Genomic DNA, 26,304 nt, shown 5'->3' on the forward strand with positions numbered 1-26,304 from the left:
CATAGGATCGGCTTTAGATCGCGGCTCACTTGTGCATTGCATTTTTCTTGACTTTTAAAAAGCTTTCGATAAAGTACCTCACCAATTACTCCTCCTGAAAATTAGTGCCTTAAACATTGACCCGAACATTCTTAAATGGATTGAATGCTTTCTGACTAATCGCACTCAGTTTGTAACAACTAATGGCTATAACTCACCTCTTTCTAAAGTAACATCCGGCGTACCCCAAGGTTCCGTATTAGGCCCTTTACTCTTTCTTATATATATTAATGATCTCCCAGACAGCATTAACTCCGCTATAAGGTTATTTGCAGATGATTGTGTAATTTACCGCGAAATAAACAATGAATATGATAACCAATTTCTACAGTCAGACTTTGACACTGTCTCAACCTGGTGCAATAAATGGCTTATGACTCTCAACTCTAACAAATCTAAATGCATGTCAATAACACGGCGATCTATTTCTCCCCCCTGTACCTACAGAATTAACGCCGTTCCCCTCCAGCATGTCTCTTCATATAAGTACCTCGGCGTTTACATTACCAACAATCTATCTTGGCACACGCATGTTACCTACATCTGTAATAACGCTAACCGAACGCTAGGATACTTACGCCGCAACTTTTCTCACGCTCCGCTGTCCCTCAAAATTCTACTATACCGATCACTAATTCGCCCAAAGCTTGAGTACGCGTCCGCTATATGGGATCCCGTGCAGCAAAATTTAATTAACGCGTTAGAATCTGTTCAGAACCGCTCAGTTCGGTTCATTTGTTCTAATTATTCCCGTACTGCTAGCATATCAGAAATGAAATCTAACCTTGACCTACCCAATTTAATTGTCCGGAGGAAACTGGCGCGACTGCATTTTTTTCATAAGATATTTTTTCACAATCCATCAATGAAGCGAGACCTCATTTCACAACCGTCATACCACTCATCGCGCATTGATCATCAGCATAAGGTTGCCATTCCGTTTTGCCATACCAAATTCTTTTCAGCAGCCTTCTTACCGAAAACAGCCGCCGATTGGAACCACCTTCCCTCTTCCGTTGTATCAATAACAGACCCTTTGTTATTCAAGACTGCAATTTCTCAGCAATGCTTGTAACTATACGCAGTTTTTATTATCTATCTTTGTCTTGTATGTGCTTGAATTCTTATACATTTTTAGTTGACTTATGTTGCCTTCCTGATTTGCGCATCTGATACTTGTTTCTTTATTTTCTCTTTTTTCTTGTGTGTTATATATGTTGTACCCACCCCCTCTGTAATGCCCTACGGGCCCGTAGGGTATTCTAATAAATAAATAAATAAATAAATAAATAAATAAATCATTTAGCTCTGCCCGTAGCTCACGTTCCTCTTTTAGAGCTTGATACTGTATGTTGCAACCACACTATATTGCATTCATTTTTATCTTTCGCTTAAATAATTCCCATCTTTCCGTGGCACTTCTTCCTGCGTTTTTGAAAAAATTCTCGATTTCCTTCTTTGTCTTATCTACCAACCCTTCGTGCATAATTATCTTAGTATTCAGTTTCCATCTTTCCTATACAACCTTCTTTTTGCACTTTCTACCTATCTCACACAAAACTAAGCAATGATCACTGAAGGAAACAGCATAAACGTCATAGTTCTGACATAAAGGTACTATCTCAGAACAAACATATGCTCGATCTAGTCGTGCGTGACTCGAACCTTGAAAATGTGTGAAGTGCTGGCGACTGCCACCCATCGCAAACAGAGCTACGTCATGTAAAAAGTACTTATTAAGGCTGTCTCTAAGCAAACCAACGCTTTCACCACCTAATTTAGCAGTATACGTGCAATCTTCTTGGGTCAAAACACAATTGAAGTCACCCAACAGAATCACACATTTCTGACATTCAAAGTACGCTTGCATTTCCCGAAAAAACAAACATCTGTCTCTCGAATTTGTAGGTGCGTATACACAGATAACTCTAAATTTAGTGTTCCCGTAACAAAAGTCACACAAAACAAAACGCCATTGTAGGCAACTTTTGACCTCTTCCACTACAATACCAAGAGGGTTCTTGACAAAAATAATACATCCGGCTGATGCTCCCACTGCATTGCTCACACACGCATTGTACCGCAATGAAAATCCTGCTACCAAGCTATCAGTCGCGTCCTCAGTACTAACTTTAGTCTCCTGGACCGCGAGCCAGTCAAGGGCTTTTTCTTGCATCAAGCTTTTCAACTGGTACTGTTTGCGACGCGTTCCTAGACCACGTACATTCAGCGTACCAATGCGTAAAGGCGCAGTCATGCTAGCCATGTTGATGACAAAGATGAAAACTACAATGCTGCGCTTACCGTGTCTCGTATACCTTGCAGTGGGAAAACCGGGGTCTTACGCGTACAGATCCTGTCCTCGAAGCGGCGACGATGACGCCGACCGGGTTTCGAGGGCATATTTTTTACTCTTAGCGCCTGTGACGCGATTGCACAGACGCTCCGGGCGTTTCAGGTTGCGTTCTGTGCTCTCCACTCGGTAACGCTTGCCGCGTCCCGTGGTCGGTTCCGGAGAATTTGTGCTGGCTTCTGGCGTAGCGATCTGGCCACTGGTACCCATATCTTCCTCTTTCGATTTTTGAATGTCCTGCTGGCCGCCTGTTGCGGCGAACTCCTCGGATTCTTTCGTTGAGTCTTAGCCATCTTGCGTTGTCGCGTCGGCTGTCTCTTCTTCAGTTGCCTGAACCGCGGCGTCGGGTCCCACGGCGTTGCTGCCAGGGCCCACCTTCTCAGCCTCTTCGGCGTCCATTAGATTATCTTGGGCGTCTTGTGTTGGCAGCACGGTCTTCGTAACTCTGGCATAACTCTTGACGCAATCTTGACTTTCATGATCAAACGCTCGGCATACACCACAGCGGGGAGTCTGGCAGTCTCGTGGTATATGTCCTTGCATGTGACACCTTAGGCAAAGCGGTGCCCGACCCGGGGCCACAAGAAGGACGGTGCCCCCTCCAATCTTAAAAAGGTGCGGCAAGTCTTCTAGCACCACGCCTTCCTTCAGTTTCAGTTGCACCATCCTCGTCGTCGATATCGCGTGATCGAAGCCCGCGACAACCCATAAGTCGTTGGAAACCTCCAGAACTTCACCAAACTCACCTAACGCTTGTCGAATGCTCTTATTCGAGACCGCGAAGTCAACCCAGTGGATTTTCACGGTTACATCATGTTGGATAGGGTCGATGATAGCACAGAAGCCACCTTTCACTCGGAGTCCACTTGTTTTGAGTAATGCATCTTTGTCATCCTCGCTTCGCATCTTCACCAGCCAGATGTGATTCATCTGGAAGGCTCCAATGCCAGTGATTGCCTTGATGAGTCCCACTTCTTTCAACGGGGCCCGAAAGTCTTCCAACCGTTATGGTCTTTTTTCCAAATCCCCGTGCAGAAACACACACTCTTCCATACTGTCACCCGACGGCAATGTAGGCAACAAAAACCGGTAATCCGATGGTGCAGAAGAGAACCTAACACCGCGGCCAGCAGCGGCCGCCGAAGCACCTCGCACGGAGCGAGCCATCACACGTCCGTCTCCCACCGAAGCCGAACGCGGAGTCCTCGCCACCGAGTCCACTTAGTGTAGCCGTTCGCACACACGTGGTAGCATGTTTTGCTCGGCCTTCTGTCGATGCAGCACAGATAAAGAGACAAGTCATTGTAGACAGACAAATAAGTAGATAGACCGATAAAAATAATTAAAAAGAGAATTTGACCCGGACGTGACTCGAACACGCAACCTTCTGATCTGGAGTCGGACGCGCTACCAGTTCGCCACCGAGTCCGCTTAGGGTGGCTGTTCACACACAAGTGGTAGCATGTTTTGCTCGGCCTTCTATCGATGAAGCACAGGTGAAGAGACAAGTCATTGTAGAGAGACAAATAAGTAGATAGACAGATAGATGAAAATAATAAAAAAAGAGAATTTGATCCGGACGTGATTCGAACACGCAACCTTCTGATCTGCAGTCAGACGTGCTACCGTGTCGCCATCAAGTCCACTTAGGGTAGCCGTTCGCACACTCGCGGTAGCATGTTTTGCTTGGCCTTCTGTCGATGAAGCACCGGTAAAGAGACAAGTCATTGTAGAATGGCAAATAATTAGATAGACAGATAAAAAAAACAAAAAAGAGAATTTCACCTAGACGTGATTCGCACACGCATCCTTCTCATCTGGAGTCAGACGTGGTACCAGTTCGCCACCGAGTCCGCTTAGGGTGGCTGTTCGCACACAAGTGGTAGCTTGTTTTGCTCGGCCTTCTATCGATGAAGCACAGGTGAAGAGACAAGTCATTGTAGACAGACAAATAAGTAGATAGACATATAGATGAAAATAATAAAAAAAGAGAATTTGACCCGGACGTGATTCGAACACGCAACCTTCTGATCTGGAGTCAGACGTGCTACCGTGTCGCCATCAAGTCCACTTAGGGTAGCCGTTCGCACACACGCGGTAGCATGTTTTGCTTGGCCTTCTGTCGATGAAGCACAGGTAAAGAGACAAGTCATTGTAGAATGACAAATAAGTAGATAGACAGATAAAAATAACAAAAAAGAGAATTTCACCCAGACGTGATTCGAACACGCATCCTTCTCATCTGGAGTCAGACGTGGTACCGTTGCACAACCGAGTCCGCCTATACGGTAGCCCTTCGCACAAACGTGGTAGCATGTTTTGCTCGGCCTTCTGTCGATGAAGCACAGGTAAAGAGACAAGTCATTGTAGAATGACAAATCAGTAGATAGACAGATAAAAATAACAAAAAAGAGAATTTGACCCAGGCGTGATTCGAACACGCAACCTTCTGATCTGGAGTCAGACGCGCTACCGTTGCGCCACCGAGTCCGCTTAGGGTTGCCCTTCGCAAACATGCGGTAGCATGTTTTGCTCGGCCTTCTTTCGATGAAGCACAAGTAAAAAGACAAGTCATTGTAGACAGACAAATAAGTAGATAGACAGATAGATAAAAATAATAAAAAAGAGAACTTGACCCAAACGTGATTCGAACACACAACCTTCCTATCTGGAGTCAGACGTGGTACCGTTGCGCCACCAAGTCCGCTTTTAGGCTTGCCGTTCGCACACACGCGGTAGCATGTTTTGCTCCGCCTTCTGTCGATGAAGCACAAGTAAACAGACAAGTCATTGTAGACAGACAAATAAGTTATAGACAGATAGATGAAAATAATAAAAAAGAGAACTTGACCCGGACGTGATTCGAACACGCAACCTTCTGATATGGAGTCAGACCTGCTACCGTTGCGCCACCGAGTCCGTTTAGGGTCGCCGTTCGCAAACACGCGGTAGCATGTTTTGCATGGCCTTCTGTCGACGAAGCACAGGTAAAGGGACAAGTCAATGTAGAAGGACAAATAAGTAGATAAACAGATAGATGAAAAGCATAAAAAGAGAATTTGACCCGGATGTGATTAGAACACGCAACCTTTTGATCTGGAGTCAGACGTCCTAAAGTTGCACCACCGAGTCCGCTTAAGGTAGCCGTTCGCACACACGCGGTAGCATGTTTTGCTCGGCCTTCTGTCGATGAAACACAGGTAAAGAGACAAATCATTGTAGACAGACAAATAAGTAGATAGACAGAGAGTCGAAAATAATAAAAAAGAGAATTTGACCCAGACGTGGTTCGAACACGCAACCACGTGATCTGGAGTCAGACGTGCTACCGTATCGCCACCGAGTCCCCTTAGTGCAGGCGTTCGCACACACGCGGTAGCATGTTTTGCTCGGCCTTCTGTCGATGAAGCACAGGTAAAGAGACAAGTCACTGTAGACAGACAAATAAGTAGATAGACAGATGAAAATAATAAAAAAGAGACTTTGACCCGAAAGTTATTCGAACACGCAACTTTCTGATCTGGTGTCAGACGTGCTACCGGTTCGCCACAGAGTCCGCTTAGGGTTGCCGTTCACACACACGTGGTAGAATGTTTTGGTCGGCCTTCCATCGATGAAGCAAAGGTAAAAAGACAAGTCATTGTAGACAGACAAATAAGTAGATAGACAGATAGATAAAAATATTAAAAAGAAAATTTGACCCGGACGTGATTAGAACACGCAGCCTTCTGATCTGGAGTCAGACGTGCTAAAGTTGCGCCACCGAGTCCGCTTAGGGTAGCCGTTTACACAACACACACGCGGTAGCATGTTTTGCTCGGCCTTTTGTCGGTGAAGCACAGGTAAAGAGACAAGTCATTGTAGACAGACAAATTAGTAGATAGACAGATAGTTGAAAATGATAAAAGAAAGAATTTCACCCAGACGTGATTCGAACACGCTCTCTTCTGATCTGGAGTCTGACGCACTACCATTGCGCCTGAGAGTCCGCTTAGTTTAGCCGTTCGCACACACGTGGTAGCATGTTTTGCTTGGCCTTCTGTCGGTGAAGCACAGGTAAAGAGACAAGTCATTGTAGACAGACAAAAAAGTAGATAGACAGATAGATGAAAATAATAAAAAAGAAATTTGACCCGCACGCGGTTCAAACACGCATTCTTCCGATCTGGAGTCGGACGCGCTACCAGTTCACCACCGAGTCCGCTTTGGGTAGCCGTTGCACACGCGTGGTAGCATGTTTTGCCTGGCCTTCTGTCGATGAAGCACAGCTAAAGAGAAGAGTCACTGTAGACCGACAAATAAGTAGATAGACAGATAGATGATAGTAAGACTTTGCCACGATCACCGAGGAGAATGCGTGGAGCTCCATGACGCAAAAAGATGGGGCGAAGAAAGAAATCGGCAATCTCAGTGGCGGTCCCAGATGGTATAGAAGCTGTTTCTGCGTAGCGGGTAAGGTGGTCGACTGCCGTGACAATCCAGGGGTTCTCATTGGATGATATAGGAAGAGGGTCATACAAGTCGATTCCAACGACTTCAAAAGGTGAGGCAGGACAAGGAAGAGGTTGCCTTAAGCCAGCCGGAGCAGTTGTCGGTCGTTTTCGCCGTTGGCAATGGACACAGGAGGCGACGTACTTAGCGACGGCTGAAGAGAGGCCAGGCCAAAAACAACGACTTCGTATTTTGTCGTAAGTCTTGTGGTAGCCTAGATGAGCAGCGGTTGGATCATCATGAAAGGCTTCCAGAACTTCACGTTGCAGAGAACGTGGGATGACGGGTACCCACTTGTTGCCATCGTTGTGGTAAATGGAGCGACATAAAGCATCACCGACAAGCTTAAATCGTTTAAGTTGGCGACGGAGTCTGGCGTTTGGAGGAGTAGTAGAGCCGGTCAAGCGGTCAACAATGATGCGGCAGTATGGGTCGACACGTTGTTGTGAAACAAGGACGGATTGAGTGGCTGGTGATGAACTTAGCGCTGCGATTGGAGAGGTGCTGTTGTTTTGGAGTATCGATGGTGAATTGCTTCCGCTGGGCAAAGGACAGCGCGATAGAGCATCAGCATCTTGATGCTTCTTCTCACATCTGTAGGTGACATCGAAATCATACTCCTGTAAGCGAAGCGCCCAGCGACCAAGGCGACGCGATAAGTTTTTCAGCGATAAAAGCCAGCATAGGGCGTTATGGTCGGTCACGACGGTAAAATGACGGCCGTGAAGATATGGTCGGAATCGTTGCACTGCCCAAACAACAGCAAGGCACTCCTGCTCAGTGATAGTGTAGTTCTTTTCTGGAGCGGTAAGAGCACGACTTTCGTAAGCAACGACGCGTTCGCGTGAGTTTTTGTCACGCTGCAAGAGTACCGCACCGAGACCATGACTACTTGCGTCGGTGTGAAGTATGGTGGGTGCGGTGGTATCGAAGTGGCACAGTACCGGATCTGACGTGAGGGCTTGCTTCAATGCCGTGAAAGCGCTTTCGCAGTCTTCGGACCAAATGAAGGGGACGTTCTTTGCGAGGAGTTGATGGAGCGGAGACGCAAGTTCCGCGAAGCCACGTATGAAGCGCCGGAAGTAGGAAGATAACCCAAGAAAGCTGCGCAGGTCCTTCTGACGTAGTGGACGAGGAAAATCGAGAACAGCGGCAAGCTTCTCGGGGTCGGGCCGAATTCCTTCTTTGCTGACAAGGTGGCCGAGAACCTTGATTGTCTTGCTAGGAAAGGTACATTTCTTGGTGTTAAGCTGTAGACTGGCTTTTGCAAGGCATGTGAGGACTTCGTCAAGACGTTGTCGATGCTGCGAGAAAGTGGATGAAAACACTACTATGTCATCGAGATAGCACAGACATGTTTTCCATTTCAAACCACGCAATACGCCGTCTATCATTCGTTCGAAGGTGGCGGGCGCATTACAGAGTCCAAAAGGCATCACATTGAACTCGTACAACCCATCTGGCGTTGAAAAGGCGGTATTCTCTTTATCAGACTCCGACATTGGTATCTGCCAGTAGCCTGACCTAAGGTCGAGGCTGGAAAAATACTCTGCGCCCTGTAATGAATCCAGTGCATCGTCGATCCGAGGGAGGGGATAAACATCCTTGCGCGTTATTTTGTTTAGCGCACGGTAATCGACGCAGAAACGCACTGTCCCATCTTTCTTTTGAACGAGAACAACTGGGGATGACCAGGGACTCGAGGAAGGACGTATGATGTTGCGTCGTAGCATGTCTGAGACGTTTTCCTCGATGATCTTGCGTTCTGCCTGAGACACGCGATATGGACGCCGATGTACAATACGAGAGCCGTCAGTCTGGATGCTGTGAGTAGCGGTGGTAGTCATGCTTCGGGCGGGCGAGTTCACGTCAAATAGAGAACGGTGTCCGTTTAACAGGGCGAGCAAATCTTCAGTTTGATCAGGTGTTAAGTCATTGCTTATTGTCGCCGACACAGGTGTGGTAGAGGCATTGAATGGCAATGATTGCGACTTCGGAACATCGTTGTGGTTGTTGTTCGGAAGAGTAACAATTGCAACAGGCTCACTGTCGACCGCGCAAGATACTGTTGAGCCACAGGGGAGCAGTACGCACTCGGGCGTTTGATTTATGGCGGTTAGGTACGTACACCCATCGAAGAAGCGAATAAGCCCCGGTGTGATCACAATGCCCCTACGTAGGGTATGACCGTAAGGGAGAATTAGTACGTCGCCATCCACAATGTCGGTGCAATTAACACTTATAATTTCTTCGATGTACGGCCGAAGTACATAATCTGACTTGGTGACAAGGCGGATGCGTCCATTTTGTTCAAGCGGAGAAGAGTCAGTGCCATTTAGATGCAGGAGGCGCTGATGACATGATATGAAAGCGGACGCAGAAGACAAGAAATCCCACCCAAGAATGAGAGCGTGGGTGCACTCACGAAATACCGCGAAAACAATGTGATGACGAATGCCTTCTATGCAGACACGAACGGTACACTGTGCAAGTGGATGAATGAGAGCGTTGGTCGCCGCACGTAGAGGTGGGCCGCCATAAGGTGTGGTGACTTTTCGAAGGCGGGAACAAAAATCAGCACGAATAATCGAAACGGCAGCGCCAGTGTCTACAAGAGCTTCAACACGTACACCTTCTACAAACACTACTATCAAATTCGATGGCCGCTCTGGAGGAATTGTTAGCTGTCCAAGGGATGCAGTTTCCCCTCCTAAAACTGCATTGGGGAGTTTTCCGCGTGGGCGTTCGTGGAATGGGAGGCGGGCCGTAGAGGCGACACTGAACGGCGACCTGGCGAAGGCGACCTGCGGCGAGACGTACGGAAATTCCCAGGCATGTCCATGTGGTAAGTAGGTGACGGTGAACGGTAATAGGACGATCGGGAGGGTGGCCGTAAGTAGTTCATGGTCGGACGGAAGCTTCGATGTTCTTCGGGAGCGTAGCCGCGTTGCTCGTCTTGTTGGCGCCTTCGACGAAACCGAGCGATATGTCCTCGATAGCCGCAGTAGTAACAGACTGCTCGAGGTTGGCGCTGAGGTGCGTAGTAAGGTGGTGCACGCACTGGCGGTGATAACGAAGCCACAGGCGTATGGTCTGCTGTTGTAGGCACAGAAACGGTGGGTGCGGCAGAGAGCGCGGCAACTTCGGCGTACGTTCGCGTCTGGCGCATGCAGGGACTGTTGGAACACGTCGAACGCGATGCGGAGGCGATCTCTTGTTTATTCAGGTCTCTTAAGCTATCTTTTTCAGGAGGTAAAGTAACTTCTGCAGCACAGGAAGAGCAGCGCCCGTGCAGCTCTTCACGAACGATGTCGCGAATAAGCGCACCCAAGTCGAGGGGTGCAGGCAAACGAACGTCGGTGGCATCGTAGCAAAGGCGAAGAGACTGAAGCTCGTCAAGTCGCTGACAGATGGGTATCACGTCCTGAGTGGTGGCAGGATTTTGCGTGGCGAGGGCGTTAAAGGTGACGGTGTTAATGCCTTTAATAATGTGGCGTATTTGGTCGTTTTGAGACATGCCGGTGTTAACGCGCTTGCACAGTGCAAGGACATCGTCAATATAAGAGGTGTAAGATTCACCCGGCAGCTGCGTGCGTTGAGCGAGTTCCTTAGCTGCCTCAGTGCGAACTGCAGGGGCACCAAATACCTGACAAATTTGCTGCTCGAAAGTGTCCCTGTCGGGAAGATCCGGGTGGTGGTTCCAGAACCAAGTTTTCGCAACATCGGACAAGTAAAATGGGACGCTGCGCAACTTGTGTGGATTGCCCCACCTGTTCTAATCGCTGACGAGGTCGTAGTTCTTGATCCAGTCTTTGACATCATCGCCTCGGAGACCGGAAAACACAGGTGGATCACGCAGGCGAGTGTTGTTGGGCGGAGCGGGTGGCGGTGGCTGCAGTAAGACGGCGACGTTGGATGGGCCAGGGTTTTCTTGGGCCGCCATGGCAGGGGTTGTATGCGACGACCCGAGCGGAGCTCCAGCGAGAACGGGCGACAGGACTTGAGGGAACGAAAAGCACAGTCCACCACTAGTGAGTAACCGGTTTATTTGGCCAGGCTCGAGCTCAATTACGCTGGTGATGATATTCTTAGATGAAGAAGATGTACAGGTGATGATGATTACAAAGAGAATAAAGAGTCATTCGCTTGTCGCGCTCACAATAGTAAAAAAGAGAACTTGACCCGGACGTGATTCGAACACGAGACCTTCTGACCTGGAGTCAGACGTGCTACCGTGTCGCCACCGAGTCCACTTTTCTTCTTTATTGCCTTCTTGACTACAGGTCAAGCTAATATGACAATCACTATCCCACGTGTGTCATGTGTGACAACGTGTCAAACAAAGATATTACATCTTCATTACAGTCGGTAGTCTTATACACATCACGCACTTTTATAACAGCTTCCACGAAACACTCATTAACGGATAGAACTCTCACATCACAGTGTCTGTACGATAGCATACTACGCCAAACCGAATGAAGACCAAGTACAAATATAACATCCAAATTTTGCACAGAACTATCACAAGGCAAAAAACGAATTCCATATGAAGTAAGAGGTAAATCTTTTTTTAAAGTCCTCTGTAAAACGTCCCAAAAGAAAATAGCGTTCTTACAATCAATAAACACATGTTCAATGGTCTCAGGTTTGTTACACAGGAGACAGCTGCTTCCCCATGGTACATACATCCCTCTCTCTTCAAGCCACGTTTTTACTGGCAAGGTTCCCGTATGAAGTTTAAAAAAGAAGGTTTTCACATTGGGTGGTATACACATGTTTCTCACTCGCTTTAGTACGTCTTGACCATATGATTTTTCATACTTTGAACGGTACAGGGGCACAGGAAAAATATTCTGTATTAGGTCTTTCATAAGGCGCTTTCTTTTCACATTAGTTAGGTAATCTATCGAAAACCTCGCCCTTAAGAAACGATATGAGAACACAACTTCGCGCAAGAACGGTGACAAGGTGTGTCGTTCTCGCCTGTCTGAAGATACAAAGAAGTCAGGCATGTGGTGTAACAGCGTTGTTTGAAATAAAGAATGTAAAAAAGAGTCTCTCTGGTCTATAATGAGCAGGAAACGTGATATTACTTGGTTAAGAAACAGATGGCACAGAGACAGCCCTCCTTGCTTAACTCGCCGAAACAAGTTCGTTCTAGATGTTCTCTCCCACGTAGAGCTCCAGATGAACGTGGCGAATATCCTGTGGACTTTGTGAATCGTTTTACGCTTACAACTAAGTACTTGCAAAAGGTACATAATTTTAGCAGCCAGAAACACGTTGCATACAGCTGACCGAGAGAAAATTGATAAGCCACGACCGCCCCATTCTTCGGCGGTCGCGCGCAGTTCTTCGGCCTTTTCAAGCCAAAATGCTTCACTGTCTTGATACCTGTCCAATGGTACCCCTAGGTAACGACTAGGCGTCGTGAGCCACTGAATATTTCTTAAAGAACTGGGCGTAAGGTCCTAATTACCATGCCATAAACCAATGCTTTTTTTCTTTGTTCATTAAACTTCCACTCGTGTTACAAAACCTTTGAGTGATTTTTAATAACGAAGTGACACTCTCTCTATCAACTGCAAAAAAGGCAACATCGTCGGCGTATGCCAAAACACGCACTTCACAAAACTGCAACCTGAAACCATTAATCCCTGCATGGTGAATCACTTTCTGACACAATGGTTCCAAAAATAGAGCGAAGAGCAAAGGACTTAAAGGACACCCCTGGCGCACGGAGGAAAGTACTTGTATGCGCTGTGAGAGTTCTCTATTTACAATTAAATTTGTGGTTGAATTTTTATATGCCAATTTAATACCTTTACATATGATCGCACCAAGACCAACGTACCCAGCTAGCATGAAGAGTATATTGTGTGGAACCATGTCGAAAGCTTTGGCTAGATCAATTTGAAACATAGCTACTTTTAGAAGCGCAGCGTCACAATACTCCAAAATGTTCCTGGCAACATGAATATTCGTGAATATGCTCCTACGCTTGATGCCGCAAGTCTGATGTGACCCGACCAACTTGTATATAACTCCTTGCAACCTCCTAGCCAGAACTTTCATAAACACTTTATATTCTACGTTTGGTAGCGTGATTGGCCTGTATCCTGTCACTTTGCGTAAAACATGTTGCTCTTTCCCTTTAGGAATCAGCACGGTGTGTGCTCGATTAAACGACGGAGGCAGAGCTCCGCAATCTAAAGACTCTGAAAAAACCTCATGCAATGCGGCGGACATATCCTCCTTGAACGCCTTGTAAAAGGCGGCATTAATGCCATCTGGACCAGGTGATTTGCCCATGCCGAGATCATCGATAGCCTTCTCAATTTCCCCTATAATAATAGACATTTCTAATAAATTTGTGTCCTCAGCATTAAGTGTCGCCATTTCTGTCAAGAACTCATCTACAAAACCCGGCTCCTTTGTTTCGCGATAAGCAAACACGTCCTGATAATAGTTCTCAAAAGCTTTCATAATATCTTTATGTTCTTTCAATATTTTACCATTCCATTCTATCTCTAGTATGTCGTGAGCTCGAGCATATGCCTTTTCATCTGACAAGGCTCGCTTTGTCGGGGCTTCACCCACGAGGTATCACTCAGCTCTTGCTCGTATAATTGCGCCTTTATATTTATCTTCTTCAACGCATTAAATTTCGTTTTTGACAACCTGCAGTTGATGTGTGAATAAGCCCGGGTTTTCTGCTTCAATATTCACCAAATCATTTAGCTCTGCCCGTAGCTCACGTTCCTGTTTTCGAGCTTGATATTGTATGTAGCAACCACACTCTATTGCATTCATTTTTATCTTTCGCTAAAATAATTCCCATCTTTCCGTGGCACTTCTTTCTGCATTTTTGAAAAAATTCTCGATTTCCTTCTTTGTCTTATCTACAAACCCTTCGTGCATAATTATCTTAGCATTCAGTTTCCATCTTTACCATACAACTTTCTTTTTGCACTTTCTACCTATCTCAAACAAAACTAAACAATGATCACTGAAGGAAACAGCATAAACGTCATAGTTCTGACATAAAGGTACTATCTCAGAACAAACATATGCTCGATCTAGTCGTGCGTGACTCGAACCTTGAAAATGTGTGAAGTGCTGGCGACTGCCACCCATCGCAAACAGAGCTACGTCATGTAAAAAGTACTTATTAAGGCTGTCTCTAAGCAAACCAACGCTTTCATCGCCTAATTTAGCAGTATACGTGCAATCTTCTTGGGTCAAAACACAATTGAAGTCACCCAACAGAATCACACATTTCTGACATTCAAAGTACGCTTGCATTTCCCGAAAAAAGAAACATCTGTCTCTCGAATTTGTAGGTGCGTATACACAGATAACTCTACATTTAGTGTTCCCGTAACAAAAGTCACACAAAACAAAACGCCCATGTAGGCAACGTTTGACCTCTTCCACTACAATACCAAGAGAGTTATTGACAAAAATAATACATCCGGCTGATGCTCCCACTGCATAGCTCACACACGCATTGTACCGCAATGAAAATCCTGCTACCAAGCTATCAGTCGCGTCCTCAGTACTAACTTTAGTCTCCTGGACCGCGAGCCAGTCAAGGTCTTTTTCTTGCATCAAGCTTTTCAACTGGTACTGTTTGCGACGCGTTCCTAGACCACGTACATTCAGCGTACCAATGCGTAAAGGCGCATTCATGCTAGCCATGTTGATGACAAAGATGAAAACTACAATGCTGCGCTTACCGTGTCTCGATACCGTGCAGTGGGAAAACCGGGGTCTTACGCGTCTGGATCCTGTCCCCGAAGCGGCGACGATGACGCCGACCGGGTTTCGAGGGCATATGTTTTACTCTTAGCGCCTGTGACGCGATGCCACAGACGCTCCGGGCGTTTCAGGTTGCGTTCCGTGCTCTCCACTCGGTAACGCTTGCCGCGTCCCGTGGTCGCTTCCGGAGAATTTGTGCTGGCTTCTGGGGTAGCGATCTCGCCACTGGTACCCATATCTTCCTCTATCGATTCTTGAATGTCCTGCTGGCCGCCTGTTGCGGCCAACTTCTCGGATTCTTTCGTTGAGTCTTTGCTATCTTGCGTAGTCGCGTCGGCTGTCTCTTCTCCAGTTGCCTGAACCGCGGCGTCGGGTCCCACGGCGTTGCTGCCAGGGGCCACCTTCTCAGCCTCTTCGGCGTCCATTAGATTATCTTGGGCTACTTGTGTTGGCAGCACGGTCTTCGTAACTCTGGCATAACTCTTGACGCAATCTTGACTTTCATGACCAAACGCTCGGCATACACCCCAGCGGGGAGTCTGGCAGTCTCGTCGTATATGTCCTTGCATGTGACACCTTAGGCAAAGCGGTGCCCGACCCGGGGCCACAAGAAGGACGGTGCCCCCTCCAATCTTAAAAAGGTGCGGCAAGTCTTCTAGCACCACGCCTTCCTTCAGTTTCAGTTGCACCATCCTCGTCGTCGATATCGCGTGTTCGAAGCCCGCGACGGTCCAGTTGTCGTTGGAAACCTCCAGAACTTCACCAAACTCACCTAACGCTTGTCGAATGCTCTCATTCGAGACCGCAAAGTCAACCCAGTGGATTTTCACGGTTACGTCATGTTGGATAGGGTCGATGATAGCACAGAAGCCACCCTTCACTCGGAGTCCACTTGTTTTGAGTAATGCATCTTTGTCACCCTTGCTTCGCATCTTCACCAGCTAGACGTGATTCATCTGGAAGGCTCCAATGCCAGTGATCGCCTTGATGAGTCCCACTTCTTCCAATGGGGCCCGAAAGTCTTCCAACCGATATGGTCTTTTTTCCAAATCCCCGTGCAGAAACACACACTCTTCCATACTGTCACCTGACGGCAATGTAGGCAACAAAAACCGGTAATCCGATGGTGCAGAAGGGAACCTAACACCGCGGCCAGCAGCGGCCGCCGAAGCACCTCGCACGGAGCGAGCCATCACACGTCCGTCTCCCACCGAAGCCGAACGCGGAGTCCTCGCCACCGAGTCCACTTAGTGTAGCCGTTCGCACACACGTGGTAGCATGTTTTGCTCGGCCTTCTGTCGATGCAGCACAGATAAAGAGACAAGTCATTGTAGACAGACAAATAAGTAGATAGACAGATGAAAATATTAAAAAAGAAAATTTGACCCGGACGTGACTCGAACACGCAACCTTCTGATCTGGAGTCGGACGCGCTACCAGTTCGCCACCGAGTCCGCTTAGGGTGGCTGTTCGCACACAAGTGGTAGCATGTTTTGCTCGGCCTTCTATCGATGAAGCACAGGTGAAGAGACAAGTCATTGTAGACAGACAAATAAGTAGGTAGACAGATAGATGAAAACAATAAAGAAAGAGAATTTGATCCGGACGTGATTCAAACACGCAACCTTCTGATCTGGAGTCAGACGTGCTACCGTGTCGCCATCAAGTCCACTTAGGGTAGCCGTTCGCACACACGTGGTAGCAAGTTTTGCTCGGCCTTCTGTCGATGAAGCACAGGTAAAGAGACAAGTCATTGTAGCATGACAAATAAGTAGATAGACAGATAGATGAAAATATTAAAAAAGAGAATTTGACCCGGACGTGATTCGAACATGCAACCTTCTGATCTGGAGTCAGACGCGCTACCGTTGCGCCACCGAGTCCGTTCAGGGTCGCCGTTCGCACATACACGGTAGCATGTTTTGATCGGCCTTTTGTCGACGAAGCACAGGTAAAGAGACAAGTCATTGTAGACGGAGAAATAAGTAGCTAGACAGATAGATGAAAATATTAAAAGAAGAACTTAACACGGACGTGATTCGAACACGCGAACTTCTGATCTGGAGTCAGACGTTCTACCGTGTCGCCATCAAGCCCACTTAGGGTAACCGTTCGCACACACGCCGTAGCTTGCTTTGATCGGCCTTGCGCCGATGAAGCACAGGTAAAAGGAAAAGTCATTGTAGACAGACAAATAAGTAGATAGACAGATAGTGGAAAATAATCAAAGAAAGAATTTCACCTAGACGTGATTCGAACACTTAAGCTTCTGATCTGGAGTCAGACGCGCTACCGTTGCGCCACCGAGTCCGCTTAGGGTAGCCGTTCGCACACACGCGGTAGCACGTTTCGCTCGGCCTTCTGTCGATGAAGCACAGGTAAAGAGACAAGTCATTGTAGACAGACAAATAGGTAGATAGACAGATAGATGAAAATAATAAAAAAAGAAATTAACACGGACGTGATTCAAACACGCGAACTTCTGCTCTGGAGTCAGACGTGCTACTGTGTCGCCACGGAGTCAACTTAGCGCAGCCGTTCGCACACACGCGGTAGCATGTTTTGCTCGGCCTTCTGTCGATGAAGCACAGGTAAAGAGACTAGTCATTGTAGAATGACGAATAAGTAGATAGACAGTTAAAATAACAAAAAAGAGAATTTGACCCGCACATAATTCGAACACGCAACCTTCTGATCTGGAGTCAGACGCGCTACCGTTGCGCCACCGAGTCCGCTTAGGGTAGTTGTTCGCACAAACGTGGTAGCATGTTTTGCTCGGCCTTCTGTCGATAAATCCCAAGTAAAGAGACAAGTCATTGTAGACAGACAAATAAGTAGATATCCAGATAGATAAAAATAATAAAAAGAGAATTTGACCCAAACGTGATTCGAACACACAAATTTCTGATCTGGACTCAGACGTGGTACCGTTGCGCCACCAAGTCCGCTTATAAGGTTGCCCTTCGCGCACACGCGGTAGCATGTTTTGCTCGGCCTTCTGTCGATGAAGCACAGGTGAAGAGACATGTCATTGTAGACAGACAAATAAGTTGATAGACAGATAGATGAAAATAATAAAGAAGAGAACTTGACCCGGACGTGGTTCGAACACGCAACCTTCTGATATGGAGTCAGACGTGCTACCGTGTCGCCACCGAGTCCACTTAGTGTAGCCGTTTTCACACACGCCATAGCATGTTTCGATCGGCCTTGTGTCGATGAAGCACAGGTAAAGGGACAAGTCATTGTAGACAGACAATTAAGTAGATAGACAGATAGTGGAAAATAATAAAAGAAAGAATTTAACCCGGACGTGATTCGAACACGCAACCTTCTGATCTGGAGTCTGACGCGCTACCGTTGCGCCTCAGAGTCCGCTTAGGGTAGCCGTTCACACACACGTGTTAGCATGTTTTGCTCGGCCTTCTGCTGATGAATCCCAAGTAAAGGGACAAGTCATTGTAGACAGACAAATAAGTAAATATCCAGATAGATAAAAATAATAAACAAAGAGAATTTGATACGGACGTGATTCAAACACGCAACCTTCTGATCTGGAGTCAGACGTGCTACCGTGTCGCCATCAAGTCCACTTAGGGTAGCCGTTCGCACACACGTGGTAGCAAGTTTTGCTCGGCCTTCTGTCGACAAAGCAAAGGTAAAGGGACAAGTCATTGTATAAGGATAAATAAGTAGATAAACAGATAAATGAAATTCATAAAAAGAGAAGATGACCCAGACGTGATTAGAACACGCAACCTTCTGATTTGGAGTCAGACGTGCTAAAGTTGCACCACCGAGTCCGCTTAAGGTAGCCGTTCGCACACACGCGGGAGCATGTTTTGCTCGGCCTTCTGTCGATGAAGCACAGGTAAAGAGACAAGTCATTGTAGACAGACAAATAGGCAGATAGACAGATAGATGAAAATAATAAAAAGAGAATTTAACCCGAACGTGATTCGAACACGCCACCTTCTGATCTGGAGTCAGACGCGCTACCGTTGCGCCACCGAGTCCATTTGAGTAGCCTTTCACACACACGCGGTAGCATGTTTTGCACGGCCTTCAGTCGAGGAAGCACAGGTAAAGAGACAAGTCATTGTAGACAGACAAATAAGTAGATAGACAGATAGTGGAAAATAATAAAAGAAAGAATTTAACCCGGACGTGATTCGAACACGCAACCTTCTGATCTGGAGTCTGACGCGCTACCGTTGCGCCTCAGAGTCCGCTTAGGGTAGCCGTTCACCCACACGTGTTAGCATGTTTTGCTTGGCCTGCTGTCGAAGAAGCACAGGTAAAGAGAGAAGTCATTGTAGACAGACAAAAGAGTAGATAGACAGATAAATGAAAATAATAAAAAAGAAAATTTGCCTTGGACGTGATTCGAACACTTAACCTTCTGATCTGGAGTCAGATGCGCTACCGTTGCGCCACCGAGTCCGCCTGGGTAGCCGTTCGCACACACGCGGTAGCATGTTTCGCTCGGCCTTCTGTCGATGAAGCACAGGTAAAGGGACAAGTCATTGTAGACAGACAAATAGGTAGATAGACAGATAGGTGAAAATTATAAAAAAAGAAATTAACACGTACGTTATTCGAACACGCGAACTTCTGATCTGGAGTCAGACGTGCTACTGTGTCGCCACCGAGTCCACTTAGCGCAGCCGTTCGCACACACGCGGTAGCATGTTTTGCTCGGCCTTCTGTCGATGAAGCACAGGTAAAGAGACAAGTCATTGTAGAATGACGAATAAGTAGATAGACAGTTAAAATAACAAAAAAGAGAATTTGACCCGCACATGGTTCGAACACGCAACCTTCTGATCTGGAGCATGACGCGCTAAAGTTGCGCCACTGAGTCCGCTTAGGGTAGCCGTTCGTACACACGCGGTAGCATGTTTTGCTCGGCCTACTGTCGATGAAGCACAGGTAAAGAGACAAGTCATTGTAGACAGAAAAATAAGTAGATAGACAGATAGTTGAAAATAATAAAAAGAGGATTTGACCCAGACGCGATTCGAACACGCAACCTTCAGATCTGGAGTCAGACGCGCTACCGTTGCGCCACCGAGTCCGCTTAGTGTAGTTTTTCGCACAAACGTGGTAGCATGTTTTTCTCGACCTTCTGTCGATAAATCCCAAGTAAAGAGACAAGTCATTGTAGACAGACAAATAAGTAGATATCCAGATAGATAAAAATAATAAAAAGAGAATTTGACCCAAACGTGATTCGAACACACAAACTTCTGATCTGGACTCAGACGTGGTACCGTTGTGCCACCAAGTCCGCTTATAGGGTTGCCCTTCGCACACACGCGGTAGCATGTTTTGCTCGGCCTTCTGTCGATGAAGCACAGGTGAAGAGACAAGTCATTGTAGACAGACAAATAAGTAGAAAGACAAATAGATGAAAATATTAAAAGAGAGAATTTGACCCGGACGTGATTCGTACACGCAACCTTCTGATCTGGGGTCTGACGCGCTACCGTTGCGCCTCAGAGTCCGCTTAGGGTAGCCGTTCGCACACACGTGTTAGCATGTTTTGCTTGGCCTTCTGTCGATGAAGCACAGGTAAAGAGACAAGTCATTTTAGACAGACAAATAGGTAGATAGACAGATAGATGAAAACAATAAAAAAAGAAATAAACACGGATGTGATTCGAACACGCGAACTTCTGATCTGGAGTCAGACGTGCTACTGTGTTGCCACCGAGTCCACTTAGCGCAGCCGTTCGCACACACGCGGTAGCCTGTTTTGCTCGGCCTTCTGTCGATGAAGCACAGGTAAAGAGACAAGTCATTGTAGAATGAAGAATAAGTAGATAGACAGATAAAAATAACAAAAAAGAGAATTTGACCCGCACATGGTTCGAACACGCAACCTTCTGATCTGGAGTATGACGCGCTACGGTTGCGCCACCGAGTCCGCTTAGGGTAGCCGCTCACACAAACGTGGTAGCATGTTTTGCTCGGCCTTCCGCTGATGAATCCCAAGTAAAGGGACAAGTCATTGTAGACAGACAAATAAGTAAATATCCAGATAGATAAAAATAATAAATAGAGCATTTTACCCAAACGTGATTCGAACACACAACCTTCTGATCTGGAGTCAGACGTAGTACCGTTGCGCCACTAAGTCCGCTTATAGGGTTGCCCTTCGCACACACGCGGTAGCATGTTTTGCTCGGCCTTCTGTCGATGAAGCACAGGTGAAGAGACAAGTCATTGTAGACAGATAAATAAGTAGATAGACAGATAGATGAAAATAATAAAGAAGAGAATTTGACCCGAACGTGATTCGAACACGCAACCTTCTGATCTGGAGTCAGACGCGCTACCGTTGCGCCACCGAGTCCATTTGAGTAGCCATTCACACACACGCGGTAGCATGTTTTGCACGGCCTTCAGTCGAGGAAGCACAGGTAAAGAGACAAGTCATTGTAGACAGACAAATATGTAGATAGACAGATAGTGGAAAATAATAAAAGAAAGAATTTCACCCAGACGTGATTCGAACACGCAACCTTCTCATCTGGAGTCTGACGCGCTACCGTTGCGCCTCAGAGTCCGCTTAGGGTAGCCGTTCGCACACACGTGTTAGCATGTTTTGCTTGGCCTGCTGTCGATGAAGCACAGGTAAAGAGACAAGTCATTGTAGAATGAAGAATAAGTAGATAGACAGATAAAAATAACAAAAAAGATAATTTGAGCCGCACATGGTTCGAACACGCAGCCTTCTGTTCTGGAGTATGACGCGCTAAAGTTGCGCCACCGAGTCCGCTTAGGGTAGCCGTTCGCACACACGCGGTAGCATGTTTTGCTCGGCCTTCTGTCGATGAAGCACAGGTAAAGGGACAAGTCAATGTAGACAGACAAATAAGTAGATATACATATAGTTGAAAATAATAAAAAAGAGGATTTGACCCAGACGCGATACAAACACGCAACCTTCAGATCTGGAGTCAGACGTGCTACGGTAGCGCCACCGAGTCCGCTTAGGGTAGCCGTTCGCACGAACGTGGTAGCATGTTTTGCTCGGCCTTCTGTCTATGAATCCCAAGTAAAGGGACAAGTCATTGTAGACAGACAAATAAGTAGATAAACAGATAGATGAAATTCATAAAAAGAGAATTTGATCCGGACGTGATTAGAACACGCAACCTTCAGATCTGGAGTCAGACGTGCTAAAGTTGCACCACCGAGTCCGCTTAAGGTAGCCGTTCGCACACACGCGGTAGCATGTTTTGCTCGGCCTTCTGTGGATGAAACACAGGTAAAGAGACAAGTCATTGTAGACAGACAAATAAGTAGATAGACAGATAGATGAAAATAATAAAAAAGAGAATTTGACCCGAACGTGATTCGAACACGCAACCTTCTGTTCTCGAGTCTGACGCGCTACCTTTGCGCCACCGAGTCCGTTTGAGTAGCCATTCACACACACGCGGTAGCATGTTTTGCACGGCCTTCAGTCGAAGAAGCACAGGTAAGGAGACAAGTCATTGTAGACAGACAAATAAGTAGATAGACAGATAGTGGAAAATAATAAAAGAAAGAATTTCACCCAGACGTGATTCGAACACTTAACCTTCTGATCTGGAGTCAGACGCGCTACTGATGCGCCACCGAGTCCGCTTAGGGTAGCCGTTCGCACACACGCGGTAGCATGTTTTGCTCGGCCTTCTAATGATTAAGCACAGGTAAAGAGACAAGTCATTGTAGACAGACAAATAGGTAGATAGACAGATAGATGAAAATAATAAAAAAAATTAACACGGACGTGATTCGAACACGCGAACTTCTGATCTGGAGTCAGACGTGCTACTGTGTCGCCACCCAGTCCACTTGGCGCAGCCGTTCGCACACACGCGGTAGCATGTTTTGCTCGGCCTTCTGTCGATGAAGCACAGGTAAAGAGACAAGTCAGTGTAGAATGACGAATAAGTAGATAGACAGATAAAAATAACAAAAAAGAGAATTTCACCCGCACATGGTTCGAACACGCATTCTTCTGATCTGGAGTATGACGCACTAAAGTTGTGCCACCGAGTCCACTTAGGGTAGCTGTTCGCACACACGAGGTAGCATGTTTTGCTCGGCTTTCTGTCGATGAAGCACAGGTGAAGAGACAAGTCATTGTAGACAGACAAATAAGTAGATAGACAGATAAATGAAAATAATAAAGAAGAGAACTTGACGCGGACATGGTTCGAACACGCAACCTTCTGATCTGGAGTCAGACATGCTAAAGTTGCACCACCGAGTCCGCTTATAGGGTTGCCCTTCGCACACACGCGGTAGCATGTTTTGCTCGGTCTTCTGTCGATGAAGCTCAGGTGAAGAGACAAGTCATTGTAGACAGACAAATAGGTAGATAGACAGATAGATGAAAATAATAAAGAAGAGAACTTGACCCGGACGTGGTTCGAACACGCAACGTTCTGATATGGAGTCAGACGGGCTACCGTGTCACCAACGAGTCCACTTAGTGTAGCCGTTTTCACACACGCGGTAGCATGTTTTGATCGGCTTTGTGTCAATGAAGCACAGGTAAAGGGACAAGTCATTGTAGACAGACAAATAAGTAGATAGACAGATAGATGAAAATAATAAAAAAGAGAATTATTCCCGGACGTGATTCGAACACGCAACCTTCTGATCTGGAGTCAGACGTGCTAAAGTTGCACCACCGAGTGCCCTTAAGGTAGCCGTTCGCACACACGCGGTAGCATGTTTTGCTCGGCCTTCTTTCGATGAAACACAAGTAAAGAGGCAAGTCATTGTAGACAGACAAATAAGAGATAGACAGATAGTTGAAAATAATGAAAAAGAGGATTTGACCCAGACGCGATTCGAACACGCAACCTTCAGATCTGGAGTCAGACGCGCTACCGTTGCGCCACCGAGTCCGCTTAGGGTAGCCGTTCGCACAAACGTGGTAGCATGTTTTGCTCGGCCTTCTGTCGATGAATCCTAAGTAAAGGGACAAGTCATTGTAGACAGACAAGTAGGTAGATATCCAGATATATAAAAATAATAAAAAGAGAATTTGACCCAAACGTGATTCAAACACACAACCTTCTGATCTGGAGTCAGACGTGGTACCGTTGCGCCACGAAGTCCACTTGGCGCAGCCGTTCGCACACACGCGGTAGCATGTTTTGCTCGGCCTTCTGTCGATGAAGCACAGGTAAAGAGACAAGTCATTGTAGAATGACGAATAAGTAGATAGACAGATAAAAATAACAAAAAAGAGAATTTGACCCGCACATGGTTCGAACACGCAATCTTCTGATCTGGAGTATGACGCGCTAAAGTTGTGCCACCGAGTCCACTTAGGGTAGCCGTTCGCACACACGCGGTAGCATGTTTTGCTCGGCCTTCTGTCGATGAAGCACAGGTGAAGACACAAGTCATTGTAGACAGACAAATAAGTAGATAGACAGATAAATGAAAATAATAAAGAAGAAAACTTGACCCGGACGTGGTTCGAACACGCAACGTTCTGATATGGAGTCAGACGGGCTACCGTGTCACCACCGAGTCCACTTAGTGTAGCCGTTTTCACACACGCGGTAGCATGTTTTGATCGGCTTTGTGTCAATGAAGCACAGGTAAAGGGACAAGTCATTGTAGACAGACAAATAAGTAGATAGAGAGGTAGATGAAAATATTAAAAAAGAGAATTTGACCCGGACGTGATTCGAATACGCAACCTTCTGATCTGGAGTCAGACGCGCTACCGTTGCGCCACCGATTCCGTTCAGGGTCGCCGTTCGCACATACGCGGTAGCATGTTTTGCACGGCCTTCTGTCGACGAAGCAAAGGTAAAGGGAAAAGTCATTGTAGAAGGACAAATAAGTAGAATAACAGATAGATGAAATTCATAAAAAGTGAACTTGACCCGGACGTGATTAGAACACGCAACCTTCTGATCTGGAGTCAGACGTGCTAAAGTTGCACCACAGAGTGCCCTTAAGGTAGCCGTTCGCACACACGCGGTAGCATGTTTTGCTCAGGCTTCTTTCGATGAAACACAGGTAAAGAGACAAGTCATTGTAGACAGACAAATAAGCATATAGACAGATAGATGAAAATAATAGAAAAGAGAATTTGACCCGAACGTGATTCGAGCACGCAACCTTCTGATCTGGAGTCAGACGCGCTACCGTTGCGCCACCGAGTCCGTTTGAGTAGCCATTCACACACACGCGGTAGCATGTTTTGCACGGCCTTCAGTCGAGGAAGCACAGGTAAAGAGACAAGTCATTGTAGACAGACAAATAAGAAGATAGACAGATAGTGGAAAAGATTAAAAGAAAGAATTTCACCCAGACGTGATTCGAACACGCAAACTTCTGATCTGGAGTCTGACGCGCTACCGTTGCGCCTCAGAGTCCGCTTAGGGTAGCCGTTCGCACACACGTGTTAGCATGTTTTGCTTGGCCTGCTGTCGATGAAGCACAGGTAAAGAGACAAGTCATTGTAGACAGACAAAAGAGTAGATAGACAGATAGATGAAAATAATAAAAAAGAGAATTTGACTTGGACGTGATTCGAACACTTAACCTTCTCATCTGGAGTCAGACGCGCTACTGATGCGCCACCGAGTCCGCTTAGGGTAGCCGTTTACACACACGCAGTAGCATGTTTTGCTCGGCCTTCTGTCGATGAACACAGGTAAAGAGACAAGTCATTGTAGACAGACAAATAGGTAGATAGAGAGATAGATGAAAATAATAAAAAAAATAAACACGGACGTGATTCGAACACGCGAACTTCTGATCTGGAGTTAGACGTGCTACTGTGTCGCCACCGAGTCCACTTAGCGCAGCCGTTCGCACACACGCGGTAGCATGTTTTGCTCGGCCTTCTGTCGATGAAGCACAGGTAAAGAGACAAGTCATTGTAGAATGACGAATAAGTAGATAGACAGGTAAAAATAACAAAAAAGAGAATTTGACTCGCACATGGTTCGAACACGCAACCTTCTGATCTGGAGTATGACGCGCTAAAGTTGCGCAACCGAGTCCACTTAGGGTAGCCGTTCGCACACACGTGGTTGCATGTTTTGCTCGGCCTTCTGTCGATGAAGCACAGGTAAAGAGACACGTCATTTTAGACAGACAAATAAGTAGATAGACAGATAGTTGAAAATATTAAAAAAGAGGATTTGACCCAGACGCGATTCGAACACGGAACCTTCAGATCTGGAGTCAGACGCGCTACCGTTGCGCCACCGAGCATGCTTAGGGTAGCCGTTCGCACAAACGTGGTAGCAAGTATTGCTCGGCCTTCTGTCGATAATTCTTAAGTAAAGGGAAAAGTCATTGTAGACAGACAAATAAGTAGATAGACAGATAGATGAAAATATTAAAAAAGAGAATTTGACCCGGACATGATTCGAACACGCAACCTTCTGATCTGGAGTCAGACGCGCTACCATTGCGCCACCGAGTCCGTTCAGGGTCGCCGTTCGCACATACGCGGTAGCATGTTTTGCACTGCCTTCTGTTGACGAAGCAAAGGTAAAGGGACAGGTCATTGTAGAAGGACAAATAAGTAGATAAACAGATAGATGAAATTCATAAAAAGAGAATTTTACCCGGATGTGATTAGAACACGCAACCTTCTGATCTGGAGTCTGACGCGC

General features: G+C 46.5%; 11 non-coding genes across 11 annotated transcripts; all 11 read right to left on the reverse strand.

Annotated features, from left to right (window-relative positions):
• Positions 1 to 4,810: 4,810 nt before the first annotated feature.
• On the reverse strand, positions 4,811 to 4,882 carry TRNAW-CCA (transfer RNA tryptophan (anticodon CCA)). The gene has a single exon. It is a non-coding gene; the product is annotated as a tRNA-Trp (tRNA).
• Positions 4,883 to 16,458: 11,576 nt separating this feature from the next.
• Positions 16,459 to 16,530, reverse strand: TRNAW-CCA (transfer RNA tryptophan (anticodon CCA)). The gene has a single exon. It is a non-coding gene; the product is annotated as a tRNA-Trp (tRNA).
• A 777-nt stretch (positions 16,531 to 17,307) lies between these two features.
• TRNAW-CCA (transfer RNA tryptophan (anticodon CCA)) lies at positions 17,308 to 17,379 on the reverse strand. Its single transcript has one exon. It is a non-coding gene; the product is annotated as a tRNA-Trp (tRNA).
• A 1,212-nt stretch (positions 17,380 to 18,591) lies between these two features.
• TRNAW-CCA (transfer RNA tryptophan (anticodon CCA)) lies at positions 18,592 to 18,663 on the reverse strand. Its single transcript has one exon. It is a non-coding gene; the product is annotated as a tRNA-Trp (tRNA).
• A 355-nt stretch (positions 18,664 to 19,018) lies between these two features.
• TRNAW-CCA (transfer RNA tryptophan (anticodon CCA)) lies at positions 19,019 to 19,090 on the reverse strand. The gene has a single exon. It is a non-coding gene; the product is annotated as a tRNA-Trp (tRNA).
• A 562-nt stretch (positions 19,091 to 19,652) lies between these two features.
• TRNAW-CCA (transfer RNA tryptophan (anticodon CCA)) lies at positions 19,653 to 19,724 on the reverse strand. Its single transcript has one exon. It is a non-coding gene; the product is annotated as a tRNA-Trp (tRNA).
• Positions 19,725 to 20,933: 1,209 nt separating this feature from the next.
• On the reverse strand, positions 20,934 to 21,005 carry TRNAW-CCA (transfer RNA tryptophan (anticodon CCA)). The gene has a single exon. It is a non-coding gene; the product is annotated as a tRNA-Trp (tRNA).
• A 2,482-nt stretch (positions 21,006 to 23,487) lies between these two features.
• Positions 23,488 to 23,559, reverse strand: TRNAW-CCA (transfer RNA tryptophan (anticodon CCA)). Its single transcript has one exon. It is a non-coding gene; the product is annotated as a tRNA-Trp (tRNA).
• Positions 23,560 to 24,338: 779 nt separating this feature from the next.
• On the reverse strand, positions 24,339 to 24,410 carry TRNAW-CCA (transfer RNA tryptophan (anticodon CCA)). Its single transcript has one exon. It is a non-coding gene; the product is annotated as a tRNA-Trp (tRNA).
• A 355-nt stretch (positions 24,411 to 24,765) lies between these two features.
• Positions 24,766 to 24,837, reverse strand: TRNAW-CCA (transfer RNA tryptophan (anticodon CCA)). Its single transcript has one exon. It is a non-coding gene; the product is annotated as a tRNA-Trp (tRNA).
• Positions 24,838 to 26,039: 1,202 nt separating this feature from the next.
• Positions 26,040 to 26,111, reverse strand: TRNAW-CCA (transfer RNA tryptophan (anticodon CCA)). The gene has a single exon. It is a non-coding gene; the product is annotated as a tRNA-Trp (tRNA).
• Between the last annotated feature and the right edge of the window lie 193 nt (positions 26,112 to 26,304).

The sequence above is a fragment of the Rhipicephalus microplus genome, chromosome 5 (assembly GCF_043290135.1).
Source record: "Rhipicephalus microplus isolate Deutch F79 chromosome 5, USDA_Rmic, whole genome shotgun sequence".
NCBI lineage: Eukaryota > Metazoa > Arthropoda > Arachnida > Ixodida > Ixodidae > Rhipicephalus > Rhipicephalus microplus.